The following is an 8,458-nucleotide window of genomic DNA, read 5'->3' on the forward strand; positions in this document are numbered from 1 at the left end:
CAACAATCCTTTCGGCGAGGCAGAGGTTCACTTGCACCTCCTCCAACCTCATCTCCTGTATCCGCTGTTCCAGGTGTGGACTCCCATACATCGGCGAGACCAAGTGCAGGCTCGGAAACCGTTTCGCTGAACACCTCCGCTCAGTCCACCTAAAACTAACTGATCTCCCACTTGCCAAACTCTTTAACTCCCCCTCCCATTCCCACACTGACCTTTCTGTCCTGGGCCTCCTCCATTGTCATAGTGAGGCCCAGCGCAAATTGGAGGAACAGCACCTCATATTTCGCTTGGGCAGCTTCCACCCCGGCAGTATGAATATTTACCTCTAACTTCAAGCAACCCTAGCTTTCCCTCTCTCTCCATCCCTCCCACATCCTAGTTCTCTGACTAGTTTCACTGTACTCCTGATTACATTTTACTGTATGCCTCGTTGTCATCTTCCCCTCAGCTAACAATGAACCATTCTACATTTTCCTTGAACTTTGTCCTCTTTGATCTCTTATTTTCACACCTTATCCTTCCAGAGCTGGATGTTTTCCTCTCTCCTGACTCTCAGTTTGAAGAAGGGTCTTGACCCGAAATGTCACCTTCTATCCGCAGATGTGACATACTCCAGTATTTTATATCTATCTTTGATGTCAACCAAGACCCCCCATCTATATTAGTCCCACCTGCCCGCAGTTATCCCATACCACTGTAAACCTTTCCTGTCCATGTACCTGTCCAAATGTCTTTTAAATATTGTTATAGTACCTGTCTCAAATACTTCCTCTGGGAGCTCGTTCCATATACCCACTACCCTCTTGAGTGAAAAAATGGACCCTCAGGTTCCCATTAAATCTTCCTTCTCTCACCATAAACCTATGTCCTCTGGTTCTTGATTCTCCTACTCTTGGTAAAAGACTCTGCATTCATCCCAAATATTTCACTTGTGAAGGATGGGTTGCTGTATCTGCTGGCTGTATCTGTTTGGTTGTATCTGCCGGCTGTATCTGCTGGCTGTATCTGTTTGGTTGTATCTGCTGGCTGTATCTGTTTGGTTATATCTGCTGGCTGTCTCTGCTGGCTGTATCTGCTGAGTGTATCTGCTGGCTGTATCTGCTGGCTGTACCTGCTGAGTGTATCTGCTGAGTTTATCTGCTGGCTGTATCTACTGGCTGTATCTGCTGGCTGTATCTGCTGAGTGTATCTACTGGCTGTATCTACTGGCTGTATCTGGCGGCTGTATCTGATGGCTGTATCTGTTGGCTGTATCTGCTGGCTGTATCTGCTGGGTGTATCTGCTGAGTGTATCTGCTGGCTGTATCTGCTGGCCGTGTCTGCTGGCCGTGTCTGCTGGTTGTATCTGCTGGTTGTATCTGCTGGCTGTATCTGCTGGCCGTATCTGCTGGCCGTATCTGCTGGCCGTATCTGCTGGCCGTATTTGCTGGCTGTATCTACTGAGTGTATCTGCTGGCTGTATGTGCTGAGTGTATCTGCTGGCTGTATCTATTGGCTGTATCAGCTGGCTGTCTCCGGATCATTGCAAGACCAACAACCTGTTTCCCTTCACCAGCCCTGCCCATCCACTTTTCAAAATGAGCATCCTGGACATGCGCCATTTAAAAAGACAAACTTGGGTGGGAGTTGTGTGATCATAAAAGCCAGCAGGCTGTGAATGGTAATCGCGTTCGCCAACTTAAAGCACTGGCATCACTCAGATAATGTGGAAAATTGCCCAAGTGTGTCCCATTAACAAAACGCAGATTGGATTCAACTCATAAAATTACCACTCGATCAGCCGGGTGATCTTAGCTGCTGCTGCCGGTGGCTTCAAACAGCACTGTCCACCTGTAACCAACTCACTCGTTCGAGTTTCACTGGCACATGCCAGTTCCACACATCATCACGGCCATAGAAACATTGAAACATAGAAAATAGGTGCAGGAGGAGGCCATTCGGCCCTTCGAGCCAGCACCATCATTCATTGTGATCAAGGCTGACCATCCACAATCAGTAACCTGTGCCTGCCTTCTCCCCATATCCCTTGATTCCGCTAGCCCCTAGAGCTCTATCTAACTCTCTCTTATATCCATCCAGTGAATTGGCCTCCACTGCCCTCTGTGGCAGAGAATTCCACAAATTCACAACTCTCTGGGTGAAAAAGTTCCTTCTCACCTCAGTTTTAAATGGCCTCCCCTTTATTCTTTGACTGTGGCCCCTGGTTCTGGACTCGCCCAACATTGGGAACATTTTTCCTGCATCTAGCTTGTCCAGTCCTTTTATATGTTTCTATAAGATTCCCTCTCATCCTTCTAAACTCCAGTGAATACAAGCCCAGTCTTTCCAATCTTTCCTCATATGACAGTCCTGCCATCCCAGGTATCAATCTCGTGAACCTACGCTGCACTGCCTCAATCACCATGATTGGCCATGATCCAAACACGGAGCGAAGATCAGCATTCTGGAGGCGAGTCAAAGTTCCAAACTTCGCAAGATGTTTGAGACCCTCTAGTGTTAGACTTCCCACCCTGAGAGAAAGACAGAGGCCATCCATCCTTATCCTTGCCCCTCATGAGTTTACATCCCTCTCTGAGGTCACCCCACAAACCTCCAACGCTCCAATAAAACTCCCAGCCTACACAGCCTCCCCTTATAAATCGACCCCTCCAGACTTTTTAGACTTTAGAGATACACCACAGAAACGGGCTCTTTGGCCCACCGAGTCCGTGCCGACCAGCGATCACCCCGTACACTAACACCATCCTGCACACTAGGGACAATTTACAATGTACAGAAGCCAGTTAACCTACAAACCTGTACGTCTTTGTGATGTGGGAAGAAACTGACGCACCTGTCGGAAACCCACGGGGTTACAGGGACAACGTGAAGGCACCATACAGACAGCGCCCACAGTCAGGAACAAACCCAGGTCCCTGGTGTTATAAGGCAGCAACTGTACTGCTGTGCCACTGTACTGGTAACTTACTCATGAATCTCTTCTACACCCTTTCCAGCTTAATGACATCCTTTCTACAGCTGGGCAACCAGAACAGCACACAATATTCCAAGTGTGGTCTCATCAACACCAAATAGTTGGCGTGCAGGTACAGCAGGCAGTGAAGAAAGCTAATGTCACGTTGGCCTTCATAACAAGAGGATTTCAGTATCGGAGTAAAGAGGTTCTTCTGCAGTTGTGTAGGGTCCTGATGAGACCACATCTGGAGTATTGTGTACAGTTTTGGTCTCCTAATTTGAGGAAGGATATCCTTGTAATTGAGGCAGTGCAGCGTAGGTTCACGAGATTGATCCCTGGGATGGCGGGACTGTCATATGAGGAAAGATTGAAAAGACTAGGCTTGTATTCACTGGAGTTTAGAAGGATGAGAGGGGATCTGATAGAAAGATATAAAATTATAAAAGCACTGGACAAGCTAGATGCAGGAAAAATGTTCCCAATGTTGGGCGAGTCCAGAACCAGGGGCCACAGTCTTAGAATAAAGGGGAGGCCATTTAAAACAGGTGAGAAAAAACTTTTTCACCCAGAGAGTTGTGAATTTGTGGAATTCTCTGCCACAGAGGACAGTGGAAGCCAAATCATTGGATGGATTTAAGAGAGAGTTAGATAGAGCTTTAGGGGCTAGTGGAATCAAGGGATATGGGGAGAAGGCAGGCGCGGGGTATTGATTGGGGACGATCAGCCATGATCACAATGAATGGCGGTGCTGACTCGAAGGGCCGAATGGCCTCTTCCTGCACCTATTTTCTATGTTTCTATGTTTCTATGAACGACTTGTACAATTGCAATGTAACGGCCCACCTCAAAATACTCATTGACCTGGCCAATGAAGGCAAACTTGCCAAACACCTTCACCATCCTATCTACCTATGTTGCCACTTTCATGGACCTATGTACCTGTACAGAAGGTGGACACAAAATGCTGGAGTAACTCAGCGGGACGGGCAGCATCTCTGGGGAGAAGGAATGGGTGACGTTTCAGGATGAGACCATTTTTCAGACTGAGAGTCAGGGGAGAGAGAGTCTAGAGATACTGAAGGGTAAAGTGTGAAAATGACAGATCAAAGCAGATGCTGCTAAGGAAATGTAGAATGGTTCATTGTTAGCTGAGGACAGTAGAACTAGTCAGAGCACCAGGGTGGGGGAGGGACGGAGAGAGAGGGAAAGCAAGGGTTACTTGAAGTTAGAGAAATCAATATTATATACCCCAGGTCTCTGTTCTACAACACTCTCCAGCCCCCTATCATTTACAGTGCAGGTCTCACCATGGTTTGACATATCAAATGGAACACCTAGCAATTGTTGGGGGCTAGTGGAATCAAGGGATATGGGGAGTAGTTGGGCACGGGTTACTGATTGTGGATGATCAGCCATGATCTTAGAAACATAGAAAATTGGTGCAGGAGGAGGCCATTCGGCCCTTCGAGCTAGCACCGCCATTCATTGTGATCATGGCTGATCATTCTCAATCAGTACCCCGTGCCTGCCTTCTCCCCATATCCCTTGATTCCACTAGCCCCTAGAGCTCTATCTAACTCTCTCTTAAATCCATACAGTGATTTGGCTTCCACTGCCCTCTGTGGCAGAGAATTTCACAAATTCACAACTCTCTGGGTGAAAAAGTTCCTTCTCACCTCAGTTTTAAATGGCCTCCCCTTTATTCTAAGACTGTGGCCCCTGGTTCTGGACTCCCCCAACATTGGGAACATTTTTTCCTGCATCTAGCTTGTCCAGTCCTTTTATAACTTTATATGTTTCTATAAGATCCCCTCTCATCCTTCTAAACTCCAGTGAACACAAGCCCAGTCTTTTCAATCTTTCCTCGTATGTCAGTCCCACCATCCCAGGGATCAATCTCGTGAACCTACGTTGCACTGCCTCAATGAATGGCGGTGCTGGCTCGAAGGTCTGAATGGCCTCCCCCTGCACCTATTTTCTAATTGTCCATTGGGTTTCCCTACATCTACAAGACGTGTCTGGAGAGAGAAGCTGCACTCTCCATTCATCGGGAGGAGTGCAGGTCGATCAACTCTTAAACAGGTGACCAGGTTCCAAACATCTGAGACGCACATCATCAATTACTCTCTCGTTTCCCTCTTCCCTGACTCTCAATCTGAATCAGGGTTTCCACCCATCACATCACACATTCCTTTTCTCCAGTCCCGATGAGTTACTCCAGTATTTTTTATCTACCCTTATTCATTGATCCCTCCAACAACGTGCACGGCAGGCACTTATTTTAATTTACTTTAATGTAGAGATACAGCGAGGAAACAGGCCCTTCAGCCCACCGAGTCTGTGCCGCACAGCGATCCTCCGTAGTTGGAGGAACAGCATCTCATATTTTGCTTGGGCAATTTACCCCAGCGGTATGAACATTGACTTCTCTAACCTCTGATAGTTCCTCTGTCCCTCTCTTTCCCCTCCCCTTCCCAGTTCTCCCACTAGTCCTCCTGTCTCCAACTACATCCTATCTTTGTCCCGCCCCCTCCCATGACATCAGTCTGAAGAAGGGTCTCGACCCGAAACGTCACCCATTCCTTCTCTCCCGAGATTGCTGCCTGACCCGCTGAGTTACTCCAGCATTGTGTGTCTACCTTCGATCTGAACCAGCATCTGCAGTTATTTTCCTACCCGTACACTAGTTCTATCTTACACATCAGGAACAATTTACAGAAGCCAATTAACCTACAATCCTGCACGTCTTTGGAGTGTGGGAGGAAACGGGGGCACCCGGAGAAAACCCACGCGGTCACGGGGAGAACGTATAAACTGCACAGCAGTCAGCACCCGCAGTCAGGATCGAACCCGGGCCTCTGGCGCTGTGAGGCAGCAGTTCTACCCGCTGCACCATAGTTTCCATAGTTGGAAAGTTTATTAAGTTATTGTTCATCGAGGAGTTGTCGAGAAACCTTGGCCCCATTCTAAAATTGAGATATAAATAAACATCACCCTTGTCTGATTTTATAAGACCAGTGCTTGCTTCCCATCAAGAGTAAAAATTAATTTGCACCAAGCTACTAGTGATCTCCTCGTAATTTGTAACACTAATTGTCTGCATCAGGGCTAATGTCCTTGGTATTGTAACAATAATTACTCCATTAGATGAATGTTTAGACTTCCCAAAGAGCGTTATTATAATTCTAGTTGTTATCTGATTAAGAATCTGAAACTGAGTTTAAATTTAACTATTGAGTCCCAAGTCTCCTGAACCCTGGTGGCACGGTGGCGCAGCGGTAGAGTTGCTGCCTTACAGCGCCAGATACCCGGGTTCGATCCTGTACACGGGTGCTGTCTGTAGGGAGTTTGCACGTTCTCCCCGTGTCCAGGTGGGTTTTCTCCGGGTGCTCCGGTTTCCTCCCACATTCCAAAGACATACACGCTTGCAGGTCAATAGACTTTGGTAAAATTGTTAATGATCCCTAGTGTGCAGGATAGTGTTTGTGTACGGGAATCGCTGGTTGGCGTGGATTCGATGGGCCAAAAGGCCTATTTCCGCGATGCATCTCCAAGCCAAACTAAACTAATGGTAATTTAGTAGGCAAGTCTAATGTAAGAAATATCAGGGTTCGTGACTTCATAAAAATGAAGCAGTGATTGATATTTGGGTCTCTCCACACTCAAATCTAAACCATATTCACCAAATCGTCCAAATAATTCAGCACTGGAAAAAAATGTTCTCTAGGAATGTTACACAAGATGCTACAATTGATCGGGTAGATGCACAGAGTCTCTTGCCCAGAGTAGGTGAATCAAGGACCAGAGGACATCGGTTCAAGGTGAAGGAGAAACGATTTAGTAGGAATCTGAGGGGTGTCTTTTTCACACAAAGGGTGGTGGGTGTATGGAACAAGCAGCCAGAGGAGGTAGTTGAGGCTGGGACTATCCCATCGCTTAAGAAACAGTTAGACAGGTACATGGATAGGACAGGTTTGGAGGGATATGGACCAAGCGCAGGCAAGTGGGACTAGGGTAGCTGGGACATTGTTGGCCGGTGTGGGCGAGTTGAGCCGAAGGGCCTGTTTCCGCACTGTATCACTCTATGACTATGAGATCAAGAACTGAAATAAAACAAAATTATGCCATTATTAAGTCTGAATGGCTCAATGTTTAGTGCACTGGTGCAGCCCTGTTATAAAGGGATGATAACCGTGTCATCGCACTAGAATTACAACGTGTTAATAGCAATGGATTTTTCATGATTTAAACCGTGTCATTTTTATTCACAGCACAATAAACACCTACTAAGAATGTAACATTGTGTGCTAAATAAATTTATAGGATGAAAGCAATTGGAGGGAAATAATGAGTCATAGAACTTGGAAATAAGCCCAACTCATCCATGTCCCATCTACACCAGTCACACCTGCCCACGTTTGGCCCATTTCCCACAAAACCTTCCCTATCCATCTACCGGTGCAGGTGTCTTTTCAACGTTGTTATAGCACCTGCCTCAACTACCTCCTCTCGCAGCTCATTCCATATGCCCACCACCCTCTGTGTGAGAAAAGTTGCCTCTTGGTTTCCTGTTAAATCTTTCTCCTCGCACCGTAAACCTAGTCCTTTTTGTTCTTCATTTTTTCCAATCCTGGGGGGGGAAAGAAAAGATTCTGTCCATTCACCCTATCAATTCCCCTCAGAATTTCATCCGCGTCTACAAGATCACTCTCAGCCTCCTACATTCAAAGGAATGGAGACTTTATGACCATCGCTGATAGGAGCAGAATGAGGCCATTCGGCCCATCAAGTCTACCCCGCCATTCAATCATGGCTGATCTACCTTTCCCGCTCAACCCCATCCTTTTGCCTTAGACAATAGACAATAGGTGCAGGAGGAGGCCATTCGGCCCTTCGAGCCAGCACCGCCATTCACCGTGATCATGGCTGATCATTCTCAATCAGTACCCCGTTCCTGCCTTCTCCCCATAACCCCTGACTCCGCTATCCTTAAGAGCTCTATCCAGCTTTCTCTTGAATGCATTCAGAGAATTGGCCTCCACTGCCTTCTGAGGCAGAGAATTCCACAGATTCACAACTCTCTGACTGAAAAAGTGTTTCTCCCCATAACCCCTGCCAACCCCGTACTAATCAAGAATCTGTCAACCTCCACTTTAAAATTACCCATTGACTTGGCTTCCACGGCCGTCTGTGGCAATGAATCCCACAGATTCACCACCCTTGGGCTAAAGAAATTCCTCCTCATCTCCATTCTACATGTAAGCCTTTTTATTCTGAGGCTGTGCCCTCTGGTTCTAGACTCTCCCACTATTGGAAACATCCTCTCCACATCCACTCTATCCAAGCCTTTCATTATCTGCTAGGTTTCAATGAGATTCCCCCCTTGTCCTTCTAAAGTCCTGGCCTACCCAACCTCTCCCTTTCATCAGAAGTGCAATATATTTTAAAAAAATAAGAGTCCCATATAGTTCGGTGTTGGAAGAGGAGAGATGTTATGTACAA

The sequence above is a fragment of the Rhinoraja longicauda genome, chromosome 8, assembly GCF_053455715.1.
Source record: "Rhinoraja longicauda isolate Sanriku21f chromosome 8, sRhiLon1.1, whole genome shotgun sequence".
Taxonomy (NCBI): Eukaryota; Metazoa; Chordata; class Chondrichthyes; order Rajiformes; family Arhynchobatidae; genus Rhinoraja; species Rhinoraja longicauda.